Here is a 16,157-nt window from a genome sequence, read left to right as displayed (position 1 = left end):
TGGGCCGCGGGAGGGTCGCTGTGCGAGCGCGGAGGTGTAGTTGTGAGGAAATGTCACGGGTGCTAGGAAATAGCGGGGCGCGGCAGGAGGGAACATTCCTGTTGGTGCAGACGACGCGCAGGGGCTTCGGGTGCGCGAGCAACGTTCCCCGGGAGCAGTTGCGGTGGCGTGCGGTGGGAGCCCAGCGGGACCCTGGGGGAAGAATGGAGGGTGGAAGCGCCTGGTGGCCGCAACCCTTCTGGGAACCGGGCTGTCCCGGGCGGCAAGCAGCGTCCTCTGATGGGGGATGGGGACACGCCCTCGCTGAAGCGGGTTCTTCAACATGTGAGCTGGTGGCACTCCCGAGTGTCCAGTCTGAGCTAGAGTTCTTTCCACCCTGCTCACCTTCCTTGTTTTGAAGGAAGTTTGCATTAAATTAATGAAGTCAAGGCAAGTGGATGATGAATAACTTACATTTCTTTCTGTCCTTTGTATTTCAGAGGGTTGTAAAACTGTTTAATAGTTGGGTGTTTGTGCTGGAAACAACTACTGTGCTGGTTTTCTGAAGTTGTTAAGAAATAAATGTTACAAGAGGTTGGGAGGGCAAGTCTCGCTCCCCTGAAAGGGAAATGCATCAAAGTTTCTTGCCCCAGGCTGTGCGGTAGCAAAGACTCTGAGTTTGTATTCTTGATAAGGCCTGGGGCTTGGTGTGTTAAGGTCTTTGTGGAGTGCCTCATCACTTGCATTCTTTCCATTTGCTCAGATATTTATCTGTTTATTTACCCATCTTCACCAGTGGACATGCTCATTGATCTTTAGAGAGAGGAGAAGGGAGGGAGAGAGACTTTATCAGTTGACTCTTGAAGGCACCCTGACTGGGAATGGACCCACAACCCACGCATGTGCCATGACCGGGAATTGAACCCCCAAACTTTTGGTCTATGGGGCAACACTCCAACCAGTGAAGTGCCACTGGTCTGGGCTGTTCAGAATTTTAAAACCTTAGGAATAACTTTCTCTCCATGAGTCAGTGGACATAACAGAGAAATGAGTCGGAGAGCGCCATTTACCACAAAAGACATGCACCAGATGCTACCCGGGCAATGCTCACCCCTGCCCCCTTTAAAAACCACGCTGGATGAAAATGTCAAGCATCTGTTTGGTTCTGCTCCTGCTAGTCGTCAGCGTGCGTGGGACTGTGCCCTGGGTCTGTAGCCGAGGCCACCTTAGGGACTCAGTTCTTTCCAAGATAGCTGTTTGGTTGCACCGGAATTGTCATCTTCACAGAGAGTTCACATCTCATCTGGAAGGTTGACAGATCTTAAAAGCAGGACCGTCACAACATGAGCCCAGAGTGACGAAGCCAGCGCTTTTGCCACGTTGGTAGAACAGCTAGCTGATGGATGATGTTTGTTTTCAACGGGCTGGGTATGGAGGTAGCTTTTCCACAATGATTTACCCTAAAGTGTCTCCGAGGAGTTTAGGAGATGTCTTTAAAATTCATCAGATGGAATTTTATACCTGAGATTCAGATCTAAACATCTCAGGCTTCATTCCCATTACACGGGTCGCTCTGAATTTCATCTCGGAGATGCTGTTATCACAACCCCTTTGATGCTTTTGAAATCCGGAATCACAGACACGGACGAGCCATTACAGCTGCTCAGTGTGCAGGGACGAAAAGAGCTCCCTTGAGTTGGAGGGCGTAAAACGGGAGATATTTGATGGCTTCCGACAGCCAGCTGCAACCTGGGATGTGTGTCTTTGTCTCTTTGTTCTGGCTGAGCTGGTTTCATTGTAGTTGCTGGTTGCTCATAAGCCACCTGGAATGAGGGGGCCTTGGGGACAGTGGTTAATTCACCCTGGTTGTCTAGCACCCCGGGGTCACAACAGAGGGGACCTAAAAGCTGTCTGGGGAAGGACTGTCCCCCACTGCTTCATCCCTTTGTAGAAATTCACATACCTGTGAGATGTAGAGAGTGCTTTAAAAAAATTTTTTTTCTCTCTCTGGCATTGTTCTGAACATTTAATAAATGTCACCTTGTTAATCCTCTTGGCAGTTCCATTTCTTCCCATGTTTATTTCACATGGGGAGTTGTGAAAGAACTTGTCCAGCAGGTCCTTGTGGGGGCTGGGCACATGAGCCCAGGCTGGGGGCTCTGCCTGGCGTGTGGAGCTGTGGTCTCTCCCGCTGCAGACACGGTGCGGGGCCTGGACACAGTTCGCACACCGTACTTCTGGAGGCTGATGAAGGACCTGGGTGGTATGCATCCCATCCCACAGGGGAACCAGCCACCCCGCCTTTAGCAGCTTGGTCCGTAGGGGGAGCCTAGAACTGAGCATCCAGTATGACACTTGGGAGAGTAAATGGGAGCTGTGCATCATTCTGCCCGCAGGCGTCTCCAGGGCTGTCAACCAGCCTTGAGCTCATCTTGAAGCCCAGACAGGGCCTGAAGCAGGAATGGCTGCTAACAGTGCCCTCCCTCCCCAGGGACACTGCTTGAAGCTCATTACTGCGGTGCCCTTTTCTCTGTGTGAACTCAGAGCTTCCTGGGACTGGCGGGAGGAGTCAGCGACGGCTCTTGGTTCTGCTCTCCCCTCCCCCAGTCACTCTGTGCCAGCGGCCTGGGCCCCAAGTGTAGGCTGTGGAAAGGGGGACCTCAAAGCCCCTCTGGGTCATAAGGTTCTAGGCTTCTTCCCTGCCTTCCTTGGGCTGTGGCAGCTCCTCAGGAACAGAAGGACAAGAGCTTTCAGCGCTGCTGGTGCTGTAGCCGAACTCGGGGAGTAGTGGGCCCCGGCCGCAGGTGCCTCCCGTGGGCTTTGAGGTATTGTCACTGCAGCCTCCTTCTGGAAGTAGGTTGTGGATGCTTTTGTAATAGAGTTAGGTGATTATTTTTAAATTTAAGATTTGTGCATTTATGTTTTAAAAAATATATTTCTTTTCTATTGATTCCAGAGAGAGGGAAGGGAGGGAGAGAGACGTTGATCGGTCGCCTCCCCCATGCCCACGACCCGGGACCGAACCCACAACCCAGACATGTGCCCTGACTGGGAATTGAATTGGTGACCTCTTGCCCTGCTGAACGACACCCCACCAACTAAGCCACACTGGTCAAGGCTGTTCTAAGGTCTCTTTCCTTACTAAAGTGAGCCCAGGAAAGTACTGTACAACTTGGTGTACAATTCCCCAGTGCAGGGGCTGGGGTTTGCTGTGCCCATTCACAGGGGGCTGAACTCCTCTTGGTTATTTTATGCAAGGACTGGCGTCAGGATCTTCTTGCTTCTCCCCCGAACATAGAACTTTTAAGCAAGGCTGTGGCGTGTTTCAAACTTGTTCTGGGGGAAGGAACAGCCCTTCTTGGGCTAGAAAAAGCGATGGTCTTCTCTTGGGGGTGGAAAGTGAGTGTTATCTTTTAAAACTGGAGAAAGTAGGAGGATTAGTGAGTGTTTTTATCAGGCTCTGGGTATGTTGACATCCAGGAGTCTGGAAATCAGAACCGAGTCTTGTTCTGGAGGGACTTCTTTTTGTCTTGTGCCAAAAGATTTTCCTGCTCTGGGGTCCCAGTGACCGTGGCAACCTGCCCCCCCCCCCCCCATGCCAGGTTTCTGAAATAAAGCTTGTCAACTCTCACAACCTATTGGCGTCTCTGGGCCACACATTCAATACTTTGCAATATGTAATCACAAAAAACCCTCATCGTGTTTTCAGTAAATTTACGGTGTTGTGTTGGGCCACATTCATAGCCGTTCTGAGCCAAATGTGGCCTGCACGCCAGGGGTTGAACACCTCGGCTTGAGAGCTTTTAGAATCTGGCCAACATGCAACTTGAACAAAAAAGAAGAGTGTGGGGAGTTTATCTCTGGGAACTCGGTGGAAGCTGGGTGTCTGCTGATGGGAGGTGACTGTGACGACTGAGCAGGGCGGCGGGACTGTGCTCAGAAGTGGGGAAAACCTGGCTCCAGGTGCTGTGCCAGGAGGGCCATGGCCATGGGCGCAGCCTCACCCTGGTAACAGCTGTTTTCTTGGGGCTTACATGACTCTAGACGTACATGGGCTAGGCTAGTGGCCACTGGACTTAGCTAGCTGTGGATGGCGAGTAACTTTCCTGGTTATCTTTCCTCAGTGAGGCCGTTCAAATGTCACCCTCTGCATGAGCTGATCTTGACCCCCTGGTGTAAAGCTCCAGCCCTGGCTGGTGCAGCTCAGTGGATTGAGCACCGGCCTGCAAACTGAAAGGCTGTCAGTTCAGTTCCCGGTCAGGGTCAGGGCACGTGCCTGGGTTGTGGGGTGTGAGAGTCCGGAGTGTGCGAGAGGCAACCAGTTGGTGTTTCTCTTGCACATAGAGGTTTTTCTTCCTCCCTTTCTCCCTCCCTTTCCCTCTGTCTAAAAAAATAAATAAACAAAAGTCTTTGAAATCCCAGCCCAGTTCCTTCCCTCCTGCCTCTGTTACCATCGCAGTGTGATGGGAGTTACTCTCCACTGTATAAGCATAGCAGGAGGGGTGGTGGGGGAGGGACAAAGGGTTTGCTGCCTTCGGTTCACCGAACCGCCCCCAGCTCCTAGCATTGTGCTTGAGACAGAGTGGCCCACGTTTAATTTATTTCAGGAAGATTGACGATTGTAATTACATTGTCCGGGCTTTGTCATGTTCACTGTAGCGACAACATGGAGGCCCAGACCCAGAGCTCCACCCTGGCTTTGACCAGAACTCGGCCAAACCTAGTGGCGGCCGCTGGTCCTCCCTAGAGTGTGAGCCAGCACTCGCTGGCCACTCTCAGTCCGCAGTGTCCCGGAAGTCCTCAGCCTCGTCTCCCGAGGGTTCTGCTGCCTGTCTGGGCCAGCGGAGTGGAGTGACTCGCGCCCTGGGAGTTCTCTTGCCGGGCGGTTCTCCCCAGCCACCTTTCCTCTCTTTCTCCCGCGCCTGGAAACCCTATGCAGAGATGTGCAGAGTGGACCCCGCCTTCGCAGGGGGGTGGGGCTCTTGACCTGGGCCTCCCTAAGTTTTTGGAGGTGGTATAATGTGGAGGGAAACGGGCAGCTGTGGAGCCAGGCAGACCCGTGTTTTCAGCTGATTCCAGTATCCTCTCTTTGGTCGCGTCGCTTGACTTCCCGGAGTTCATTTGTCGCACCAGGGCCGTCATGCCTGCCTGGCAGGAGACACGTGCTCTGAGAGAGCCACGTGAGTGTGGAGGTTTGCCAAATAGTAAATGTCTCTGTGCGATGGCTGCTGGCCTTACTATGTGTCCTTGGCATCTGACGGGACAGGCGTTTAAGACGGAACCCATTCCCAGAGGCAGAGCGGAGAGAACAGCTTTCGGAGGCAATTCCGCCTCCTTGGGATGAGAGTCATCTTTGCGCAGAGCTTTTGACATCAGCCACCCTGCAACTGCTCTCTCGCTGCGGGTTCTAAATCCAAAACGTGCTTGTATTTTTCTGTGTCATTAGTCCGTTAGGGCAGGGGTCCCCAACCCCCAGGGCGCGCGGACTGGTACCGGGCTGCCAGCGAAGCTCACCTGAGCTCCGCCTCCTGTCTCCGTGGAAAAACTGGTCCCTGGTGTCAAAAAGATAGGGGACCACCGCTTTAGCCAGCTGCCTTCCCGCGGAATACGCGCCCAGCCAGCAGAGGCCGCGCAGACCTCTGCGCCCCGGCTGGGTCCCGGACCTCCCTTTCCTCCCCTTTGCCTGCTCCCTAGCCTGCTTCCCAACGCTGTCCCTGCCCTGCCCTTCCCTTTGTCGACTCAACACCCATTTTGTATTTGCTCAGCAGGCGTTTTCTCCAAGGGGCTTCCGTTCGCCCCCTGGGGTGAAAAGGGGAAGCCAGCCCCCTTCCTCTGGCTCTGCGACTCCTTCCTGCTCAGTGTGTCCTCCGGCGGAAGGAGTCAGGCCTGCCTTCCTCCGTCTTTTTGTGTTTGTATTATTTTGAGGGTGGAAATCGGCCTCTCAGACGTGCTTTGAGGAGCGCTGGGAGTCTGATGGGGCCTGGAGCGCGTGTCGCGCTGGAACTTTTCGCGGGTCTATAGGACGGTGCGCTTGCTGTCGACGCCCGGTTGCGGTGTCGCAGGTTCTAATCTTCCAGGGCTCGGCTTGGGTCCCAGTGAAACCCATCGCAGTTCACACAGCAAGCTCGGCAGGTAGGTTTAGTTCCTACAGCCTCCCACTGGTTGGGGCGGGCGCCACAGGCTGGGTGCTCGGTTGGATAGATGCAGGGAAGAACGCGGCCTGGATTGACGAGGAAGGGCTGCCCGGGTGAGCAGCGGGGCGTGGTGCTTTACGTTGGTAATTTGTCAACCAAACCGAGCGCTCAAGAGTTTCCCTGCTAGAACCTGCCCCTTTGCTTGTGGTCACTCTGTTCCCCTCTCTGGGAACGGCCTGTCTCTCTGTGGTTCCCATCTCATTCCAGATACAGCCTTCTCCCGGAAGCCTGACCTGGTCCCTCCAGCCAGCATAACCTCTGACTTTCAAACGTGGGAGTTAACGTGTTGCATTCTCACTGGGGAATAATAGCTGGAAAGTGGAGATATTCCCAAAGAAACAGGTGTGGCACTCATAATTCACCACTCAGAGCCTCCAGCAAGCCCCCAAAGCTGCCTGTGAACTCTGTTCAGGGTGGGCCAGACACATTCTAGAACAGCTGTTATTAATGCAGGGACACACATGGACTTGATTTCCTCCTTGAAGTTTTCACCCTCTCATTTGCATATTGGGACCAACCAATCCCTGCGGGCCTAGCCAGAATTCTTCATTGCATGAGAGAATACACCTGTGGTTTTGCCTTTACGAACCTGCTGTTCTTTGTTCTCCCTGGAGTGCAGCTGGGTTGTTGTCTGCATCTGCGTCTCCCAGGCTGCGGTTCCTTTTGCTCAACTATTGAATAAATAATTTTTATTCTGATTTACCGTCTAAAGTTAATTTTGACCGAAAGATTTTTCACAAGAGAAGCTGAACATCCAGCTTTCCCTGTAACGCTTCCTTCTCTGAGAGCTGCTGTGGGCCAAAGAGCCCATGGCCATGGGTGGCTGGTCAGAGCAGACCATCCTTGACTCGGTCTCCAGGAAGGGCTTGAATGACTGGCACACTGGCTTCTGTGTGTTTAGAGATCTCCGTGAAGGTGCCTTCCTTCCGTTTGGGAGATTGCCCTTATTCTGGAACTCCCAAGAAGCTGGCGAGACTGGCCGGTATACAGAGACATAAGTCTAAATTATAGACCCCTATTCTTAAACTTCAGAGAAGAACAGGACTGCACTGTAAAATTAGTCAAAACGTCTTGCCAAGCCTCGGTGTTTATGTGGCATCGCAGTTCAAAAAGAGCCAGGGAGGTCACCTGGCTGCCGCCTCTCAAACTCCTCCCCCATGGTGGCCGGGAAGTCACCTGGGAAGCTCCTGGAAGTCTCTGGTCTTTCTCCCCAGCCTCAGAGATGGGACAGGGTATGACCTGGGTGTTAGTGGCTTTAGGCGAGGGCCTTGGAGTACTATGGAGCCCGCCACTACGTCCTGGAGCCTCGCGCCCCCTCACAGCGGACGCTGGGCTGTTAACTTCAGCGCTGCAGGCCGGAGCTGCCTGGCCTTCTGCAGGGGTGGCAGTTGGTTAGCAGGCAGCACCATGTGGGTCCACAAGGCCCCGCTGCTTTCCCAGGTGGCTCACCGTGCTGAGCTCTCTCTGCCTTGACTGGTTCATTCATCTGCACACCAGAGGCTGCCTGGAGCTCCAGGTGCCCGAGTCATGCCGGGGAGGCTGCCGATGGCAGCTCTCAGGTGTCCGTGGCTTCTGTCAGCCTCGGGAAGGAGGCCATAGTCCTGCAGACCCTGTGCAGCCCACACCCCCGGGTCCCCGTGGCCTCTTCTCCAGCATTCATGTCTGCTCTCAGCGGCCTTACTTCATTCAGGTTTTCACTGTCGCTTTGTTCTGGGCACGCTATGTTTGTGATCTGCTTTGCATTTTGGAATAACTTTAGATTTAGAAAAAAGTTGCCAGGCTAATAACAGAGTTCCTGCATACTTCCTATTCAGTTCACACTAATTTAACACCTTATATTGCCGTGGGACATTGCTAAAAAAGAAACCTCCATTGATGCCTTACTAGTAATTAGACTTCGGGCTTTATTTGAATTTCCTCAGTTTTCCTGCTAATGTCTTTTTCTGTTCCAGGATCCAGCCCTGGATACCGTATTGAATTCATGCTCATGGTACTTTCATTTTGTGAGAACTTCCTGCTTCCTGTCACGCGGTAGGGCCTTTGTCTTTAAACGTTCTCTTTGCGCAATCACTGGCAACTTTGTGAATTCCCTGGGAAGGATTCTGTATGCCTTTGTGGGCTAATTTTTGAACACAGAGCCTTAACTCCCCTCCATCCCTGCCCCACACCTTCCCCCAATGGCAGATCTGTTAGCTTAGAAGGCAGGCAACGTAAAACAGAGGCGGGTGGGGGGCTTCTCTGGAGCGTAGAAATTGAGCCAGAACAGGTGGCCTTCAGGCCCAGCCCCCCCCCCCCNCCCCCCCCCCCCCCCCCCCGCAGGAGTAACCTGTCTGCTGGGTCTCCAACTAAAGTCACGTCTTTTATTTTCCTAGTTACGCCAGGGTGTGGATGTACTTATGCTTATCTCTGGGGTAAATGCGGTTATGCACAGCGAGCCCACAGCGAGCCGGGAAGCCGGAGCAGGAGCGAATAAATTCTCCCTCCCCAGCTAGGGCACCTTTGCTTATGCCCAAGCCTAACACCTGTTGGTTGGGTGCTGCTTTGTGCTGGTGGGGGACACTGGGAGAGGCTTCCCAGGACAGGCATGCGAGTTCTGGAGGGTGATGAATGACAGAACCAAAGTGACATGGGTGTCCCAAGTGCTCCAGGGGTCTGCCCAGGCCCCATTCTGGATGCACGGTCATTTGTCTTACGCTTGGTGGTGGGCGGGGCGTGGGGGGTAGCAGACTCCTTGGCACACAGCTCCGGGCCAGTCGAGCTCAAGGGCAGACTGGGAGTTCATTTATTTTATGAGCTGAATGGAAATTTGTTGCCTCGCCAGGGAATTTAGCCAACATTTATATGGTTATTTTTGTGAGAAATGGGCCCTAGATTCTAAATCAGTAATTTAGATGCAGGCGTTGGAAATAGGGTCTATTTTTAAATTGGGATATTTCTGTGTTAATTCATTAGTGTGCTTTTCAGTAGCTACTCCATCACACAGGAGGCGGTGCATGCCCAGTTTTATGTAATATATATAAAACATTTATCCCCTGTTGACCCTGAGAAGAAGACTCCTACCAGAAAGGACTCCTTGTGGTTAAGTGGGCTCAAGTTCAAAACCAGAGTCTGCAGCCATGGCTGGCAGAGGTCCCTCACCTCCCTGCATTTCGGGTGGCCAAGCCTCCTGCACTATGCTCTTGTGTCCCAGGCAACCGTGAGGAGAGAGGGCTCCTGGGGTCAAAATTCCACCAATAGGACTGAGATTTTCCCCGCCCAATTGGAACTTTATCCTCATGGGCATCTGCATCACTAATCAGAGTGGCTTTTTTTCCTGGCCAATCAGGATGGTACTTTTTGGACTAACCGTATTGTGAGGTCCTCATTTGCATAGAAGTGGGCCAATCAGGGAATGGGGGTGGGAACTCTTCTGTAGAAGCCAGGTTCACCTTTGCCTCTGCGAGTGCACTCGCAGTTTCCGTGGAAGACCGCTCTTCCTTCCATGTCGGGAGCCGCATCACAGCTGCAGCGCGATCTGCAAAACCTGAGCTGAGCTGCAACACCTGGGCCTCCTCGCCAGGGACGCCTCCCAGCCGAGCTGTTTCACCGTGGGGCTGTTTTCACTGAATCAAGCCTCTCCCTTCACTGGGGACTTGTGTTGAATAAATGGCAGCAGCCTTCAGCTCACACCAATTGTTCTGTCTAGTTGCTTGTACAGTGGGTTTAGCTACCATTTGTTGAGCCCACCTACCAGCGGCTGTTGTCCCAGGACCATGGCTGGAAGGTGGAGTGCCCGGGACCTCTGTCCTCCAGTCCTTAGCCTCTGTCAGGGAAGAACTTAAACTCCACCCCAGGCAGGGCCCGTGCGGGCTGTGGCTCTTGCTCCTGGAATACCTGACTATCTAGGTGTGAATCATTTGGGGCCTTTGTTTCTCTTCCTTTCTGCCTCACGTTTGGCCACTTCACAGATCACTGGTTTTGCTTTAAGTACAGGCTGAGGAGGGGCAGTTGAGGGGGCGGGGGGGAGAGAGAGAGAGGAATGGAATTCAGTTGTCTGAAGCTTTGTTGTAAAGGGGCAAATATCAAGTGAAATGGCCTTAAATTATGAGGGTTTCATCGATGATGACCTTCCTGCCTGTTGTCATAGATGATGGATAATGGATTTGATGGTTTTAATCTTTTGAACGAAATGAATGCATGTATATGGTTTAAGGAGGTGTAAAATGGAATGGGAGGGACCCCCCCCACCTTTAGATTCTCTCTGGGAGGGAGCCACTGGTGTTTCTTCTGCAGTGCTCTGAATTAAAAAAAAATTATACGCCCAGGTACTTTGTTGAAAGTACACAGGTGGGTTCGTGTATACACAATGTTTTGCATCCTTTTTTCTCCTTTAACTTGTAAGAGATATTTCTTGGAGGTGTTTCCACAGAGGATTTCCCTGAAGAATTCCGGTGTTCTTTTGTATGAGTGACTGTGACTCATGAATCAGCTCTCTTTTCATGGACATTTAGTTCCTTTCTAACTGTTTTGCTGTTAAACACGATGTCCTGTGAAACTCTTGGTCAAGTGTCTGTCTTCCGCTCCTTTGCAAGTTGCATTGACAGATTGTTATGTTTGACATTAAACCATGAATGGTCACTGTTTACTGCAGTCCTCAGCCGGGCTGCGGATTCGTGAGGCTTTGGATTGTGTGTGACTCATTGTGTGTGGCCTGGGCACAGCATGGTAAGAAAGGCTCCTGTTCCAATTTTGAGAAGGTACTTGAGCATTATGTTAGGAGGAATCTCAAACTTATTGTTCCTTTCAGGGTATTGAGCTTATTCTTTGCACCTGTGTATTACTTTGAGGCTAGACGAGTCTGCTCCGGCTTGGAGACAGCCTGAGGGCTTAGCTCAGGCAGAGATGACAGTTCCAAGTAGGAAAGTGGTGACTGGCTGTCCACAGCAGCTTGCGAAAGGGATGGCGTATGTCAAGAGTACCTGCCCCTTCTGGTTTGCGGTAATAGACTTGGCAACATTTCATGTTCTAGAAACACTTTTACAGCAAGATGGGCTGAGAGACGTGGATTAGCAGGCGAAGAGTGGTGCCTCTCAGCCCAGGGTTGGGTTGGGGGCAGCAAGGAGGGTGGGGAGGCAGGCTTTTGGGACTGAGCCAGGCTGGAGTTGGACCCCTGGGTCCGGCTGTGTGAGTGACCCTGGGGACTGCTCTTTCCCCAGGGGGGCCACTCTCTGCCTCCACCTTGGCAGGTGGAGAGGAGCTAAGGATGAAATGAAGGATGTGGGGAAAATGAAGGTGTGTGCACCGAGGGCCTGATTTGTCCTGGCCTCAGCCTGGTGCCTGGTGAAGCCATCAGTGCTCAGGACTCACCACGTGGGTCTGGGGAGAATGCACTCTCCTGGGTGGTTTGAGAGCTGTGTTTGGTTCATGTGGTTTGGCGTTGGTGAAGTGGTAGGGGGTGGGGGCTGCTGTAAGGTGGTTGTTTCTAAGGGGCCTAGGAAAGGGGGGCAGTGCTGTTTTTTGTGCTTTTACACACATTCCTTCTAAAATATAACTCCAGTGGGGAGGCTGTGGGCAACCTGTGGTTGGAAACCCTTATCTGTTTTTTGGCATTTTGCTTCTGAAGCCAACATCCTTACTGATCTCTTTAGGTCTTTCTGTCCACAAAAGGTATGAAGTTGGTACTTTCTCCTGAGTCTGGAGGTGAAGTTTGTATCTGCTGGCAAAGATTTAGGCCTAACTGGAAAGGAGGATCTTTTTTCCTAAATTTAAAATATGTGTATTGATTTTAGAGAGAGAGGAAGAAAGAGAGTGAATGAAACATCAATGCCAGAGAGATACATCGATTGGTTGCCTCCCATTTATGCCCTGACCTGGGATTGAACCCACACCTTTTTGTGTACAGGGTGACGCTCAACCCACTCAGCCACCTGGCCAGGGGCAGGAGTGTTCTTTGAGGGATAGGTCTCTTATCCATTTGTGGGCACTGGGTGAGGAGGCCGGACACAGCCAGCTGACCTGACCCCATTCTCCTCACTTCCTGTGATAGCAACCCAGCAGGGGGCCAGAGTCACAGCCCAGGTGTTTGCAGAGCCAGGCAGGTGACCTCCTTCAGATGTGGCTCCCGCACTCTGTGTAACGACATTGGAAGCCAATGTTCCTGGATCCAGGCCTCCAGGAGTGTGTCTGAAGGTCTGGTCCCTGCTCAGTGTTTTGGTTGGACTGGGGCCCATCTCAGTACAATAGCAGGCGGATCGGCCCCGTCGGCGCCAGCCCAGAACTGCAGCACTGCCATCCCCATCTGCTGCCCCTGCGTTCAGACCCGGCTGATGAATCGCCAACAGCCTTTGAATGAATTCGTCCCGTTAACCTTTTTGGCTGCATCTCATGCCTTCGTTTGGTGTGTTCTGCCCTAGAGCTGCCCCTCTGAGAATTTTCAGCAGCTGAGACCTCTCTTCTGAGAGGGAAGGAGGCTGGTGCCTGGCTTGCCCGCTGGCTGGGCTCCGGATCCTCTGAGGTGTGGTTGTTCCTGATGGGTTGGTCTTCTGAGCAGAGAGAATGGTCTTCTGGGCAGAACTGCCAGGTGACCTGGCCCCTTACTGTGTTCAGGGAGAAGCCGCAAATCAGAGTGCTAAGAGGTGAGGGGTGCACCAAGGCGTGGCTCCTAATGACCCATAAAAGGTTATTTTGGGGAACTGGGGGAGGGCTCTTTAGTGGGGTCCCCGCTGTTTGCTTCTGGAGAGTGCAATAGTTACTGCAGTAACTGTCAAGTCCGGCCCCCGTGAGGGGTGTGGTGGGCGTGCCAAGGAATGGGGACGACGGGTCATCGTGGTTTACGTTGTCCCCTTTTCCCTATGAACATATATCTAATTTTACATTGTTAACTTATAAATAACAATGGGTTTTAAACGATTGCATCAAATGAGCACTGTCTGCAAGGTTAACCTTTTTACGCCAACAGTTTTAGCTGTTGACGGCGTGTTTGTTTTAGAGACCCTGCGTCTGTCTTCTCACAAACTTTGCTCCCCTGTTCCTTTTTCCTTAAATCCTGGTTGGGTAATGTTCACGTTTGTGAGCCAGTCGCATTTCCTTAATTTAAATATCTTTTTAGATTCATTTGCTGTAAGTGATCTGCTCTTTTAAGTAAAATTTCATAGAAATGTTAAAACAAAATGTTACGTGTTGCATACAGACAATGTGGAAACTGATCGCCAAAATATACGATGAAAAAAAAATCACCTCCAGTGTCACCAAAAAGATAATTTATTGTCGGTATTTTGCTACCTGTCTTTCCCTATTATTTTTCTCTCCCCTACGATGGATAATATACTCTCCAAATACACTATTTTATTGGCTTAATTTTTTTAGCAAAATGTTCTTTCTCATACTCTTATTACTATTTTTTTTAACAATCTGATCGGATTGTGTCTACTCCTGTGTATTTTGGACGTGTTATTATTGTTAACCAAACCCATACTTTGAAAATGTTGGTTATTTCCAGTTATTATTTCTCAATAACATTTGTTCACAGTTGTTACTATGACCTTCGTGGTGCCAGTGTGACAGCCTGTCATGGTCATGTGCGCTTCAAAGCCGTTTTGGTCCACGTTGAAGCTTTCTCTTCCCGAGACGCTGTAGTTGCGTTCTGCACACACCGTGTGCTGCCTTGCTTCTGCTGCCCTCGGCCGCGGTGGGTAGCCGGGTTTCGATGGTTGAAGCCATGCCATTATAATTTACATGTATTTGATTACTAGTGAACTTTAGCTTTTAAAATAGTTTTTTTTTGCCTTTTGTGTTTCTTCTTTGAAGAATTCTCCCATTTTATCTTGTCCTATTGGGATTTTAACCTTTTTCTTTTTAAATTATATAAACTGTGTATTCTTTAAAGATAGTAAGTAACCTTACTGTATTTCAATACTTTCTTCTATTATTTGCCTTTTAATTTTGGTTATTGGTTAATTTTCATGTCTTATAGATGAGGGTTTTTAAAAATTTTTTATTTATTTAAAAACAATTTTTATTTATTTATCTTTAGAAGGGAAGGGAAGGAGAGAGGGAGAGAAATATCAATGTATCGTTGCTTCTCGTGTGGCCCCTGCTGGGAACTGGCCTGCAACCCAGGCATGTGCCCTGACTGGGAATCAAACTGCAATCTTCTGGTTCACAGGCCCGCACTCAGTCCACTGAGCCACACCAGCTGGGGCAGATGAGGGTTTTTACCTCCTTGAATTAGGGACCTTGAGGAAATTTGCTTTTGTGCAGTTCTTTTGTTGAAAACTAAAGCGGGTGAAGCAAAGACACTTCATTCAGAGTACGTTGTGAGAGCTCACGGGGTTCTCCCAGGATTGTGCAGCCGGAACTAATTATGTCTGGTAGCCCGCACAGCCCCAGATTCTTCAAAATGGCAGCAGACAGTGCTGCATCCTGATGGTTCATTAGGTGCGTTCCTGACATGGTTCTACCTGCCAGACATGGAGAGATCTTTCATTTCTGTTTTTCAAAGGAGTTTCTCTGCTTTCTTGCCTTTGATAAATGATGCTTGTGAGACACCTCGGACTCTTATTTCTAAGACACTGAAGTTCCTTGCAGATGAGGTATTCCTGAAAAACAGATTGTCCCTACTCCCGAGGATTAAATAATTGGCACCTAGGGAATTGACCAAGATTCCAACACAGGACCTGGAAGCATGATCGTTGCTATTATTTGAAATTGGGATACCCTGAGATAATTACCTGTCACTCTCCCATACACTTTTGCTGGGACTGCAACAAGACCTAGCCCTGCCCGCTGCCTCTGTCCCTGGTCCTGAGTGTCACCTCTGTCAGCATCCAATAGGCTCCCTTTGTTCAGAGTCTGTGTGGAGTGTGAACTCCCATTGGGCGGGAACTGGATGCCTAGACTCCACCAGGGCCTCATGGCTATGTGTCAAGTTCAGCCCTGATGAATGTGAAAGCAGCAACCAGGTGCAGCGGGTGCTGCTGGAAAAGCCATTGGGCTGATCTTCCCACCACTTACTGGTTCAGGTCAAACGGGCTGGTGTCGCCCCCACAGTAAGGCAAGGAACCCGAGGTCCCAGACATTGGCAGGATTAGCTGTGCTGGGAAAGTGCTGATTCTGCAGTTTGCTGTTCATTTAAAGACTCCTCCCTCACCTGCCCCTGAACAAAATGAGCAGGGGTGGAATTTAGATAAAACCCACTGTGCTTCAAACCCCTCAGACCCTAGCCCTTAACTCCCACATGTCCCAAAGTCACCGTTAACTCAGGTTCTCCCTGGACCTGTGCGGCCTTGTGAGATGCAGGCACCCTGGAAAGCAATGTTGCCCTGCCTCTCAAGGACAAAGATTCTAAGCGTGGAACACCTCACACTTACCTATGTGGGTGTTTCACGGAATCTTCCTGAAAAGGGCACCCCCCACCCGCAAAAATGTTTAAAAAGTGAAGAAGCGAAGGAAAAGCAATGTCAGGGTTTTGCGGTCACCCCTAAAAGTAGCCCCAGTTGCTCTGCAAAGGTTACTCCCATGGCTTCTCCAGAAGTGACCCTCTACTGAGAAAGAAAATGTGTTTGCTAGGAGAGGTTGGGTCGTTGGCTGCCTGCCGCCCACAGCAGTGGCCTCTGCCACCGGGCGCTGTTCGAGGTTCCGGACGGTTGGCAGCCCCTGGGCAGAACAGAAACTGGACGAGCCATTTTATCCAACAGCGGCGTCCTGGGCTCCCCTCTGTCGGGTATGGCTAGATGTAGAATGATTTACATCAACATGAGGATTATATGGGGGATTGGCAAAGATTTGTTCCTCGGGGCTTATTTAGAGCCTGGCTAAATGTGGATAACTATATTTAGATGGGCTTAACCACACTGATCCATAGCCCAGTTGTTGAATCCCAGGCCACCGGGATTCTTCGCTGAGCACCTTTGTGGTTTGATTTCTAGATTCCCTCAGGCGAACTGCTCTCAACAGTGGACGTTTTCCCACAGTCCTGCATATTCTGCTTTGTTAACAGTTTGCACG

The 16,157-nt window shown here is 51.0% G+C and overlaps 1 protein-coding gene across 1 annotated transcript in view; it reads left to right on the top strand.

Annotated features, from left to right (window-relative positions):
• The window catches only part of VOPP1 (VOPP1 WW domain binding protein), a 35,193-nt gene that overhangs the window by 598 nt on the left and 18,438 nt on the right, over positions 1–16,157 (top strand). The window lies entirely within an intron of this gene.

The sequence above is a fragment of the Sturnira hondurensis genome, unplaced genomic scaffold, assembly GCF_014824575.4.
Source record: "Sturnira hondurensis isolate 20B ecotype Veracruz unplaced genomic scaffold, ASM1482457v3 Scaffold0002840, whole genome shotgun sequence".
Lineage (NCBI taxonomy): Eukaryota > Metazoa > Chordata > Mammalia > Chiroptera > Phyllostomidae > Sturnira > Sturnira hondurensis.
The sequence above is the reverse complement of the archived record's forward strand: the minus strand, read 5'-3'. Positions and strand labels throughout refer to the sequence as shown.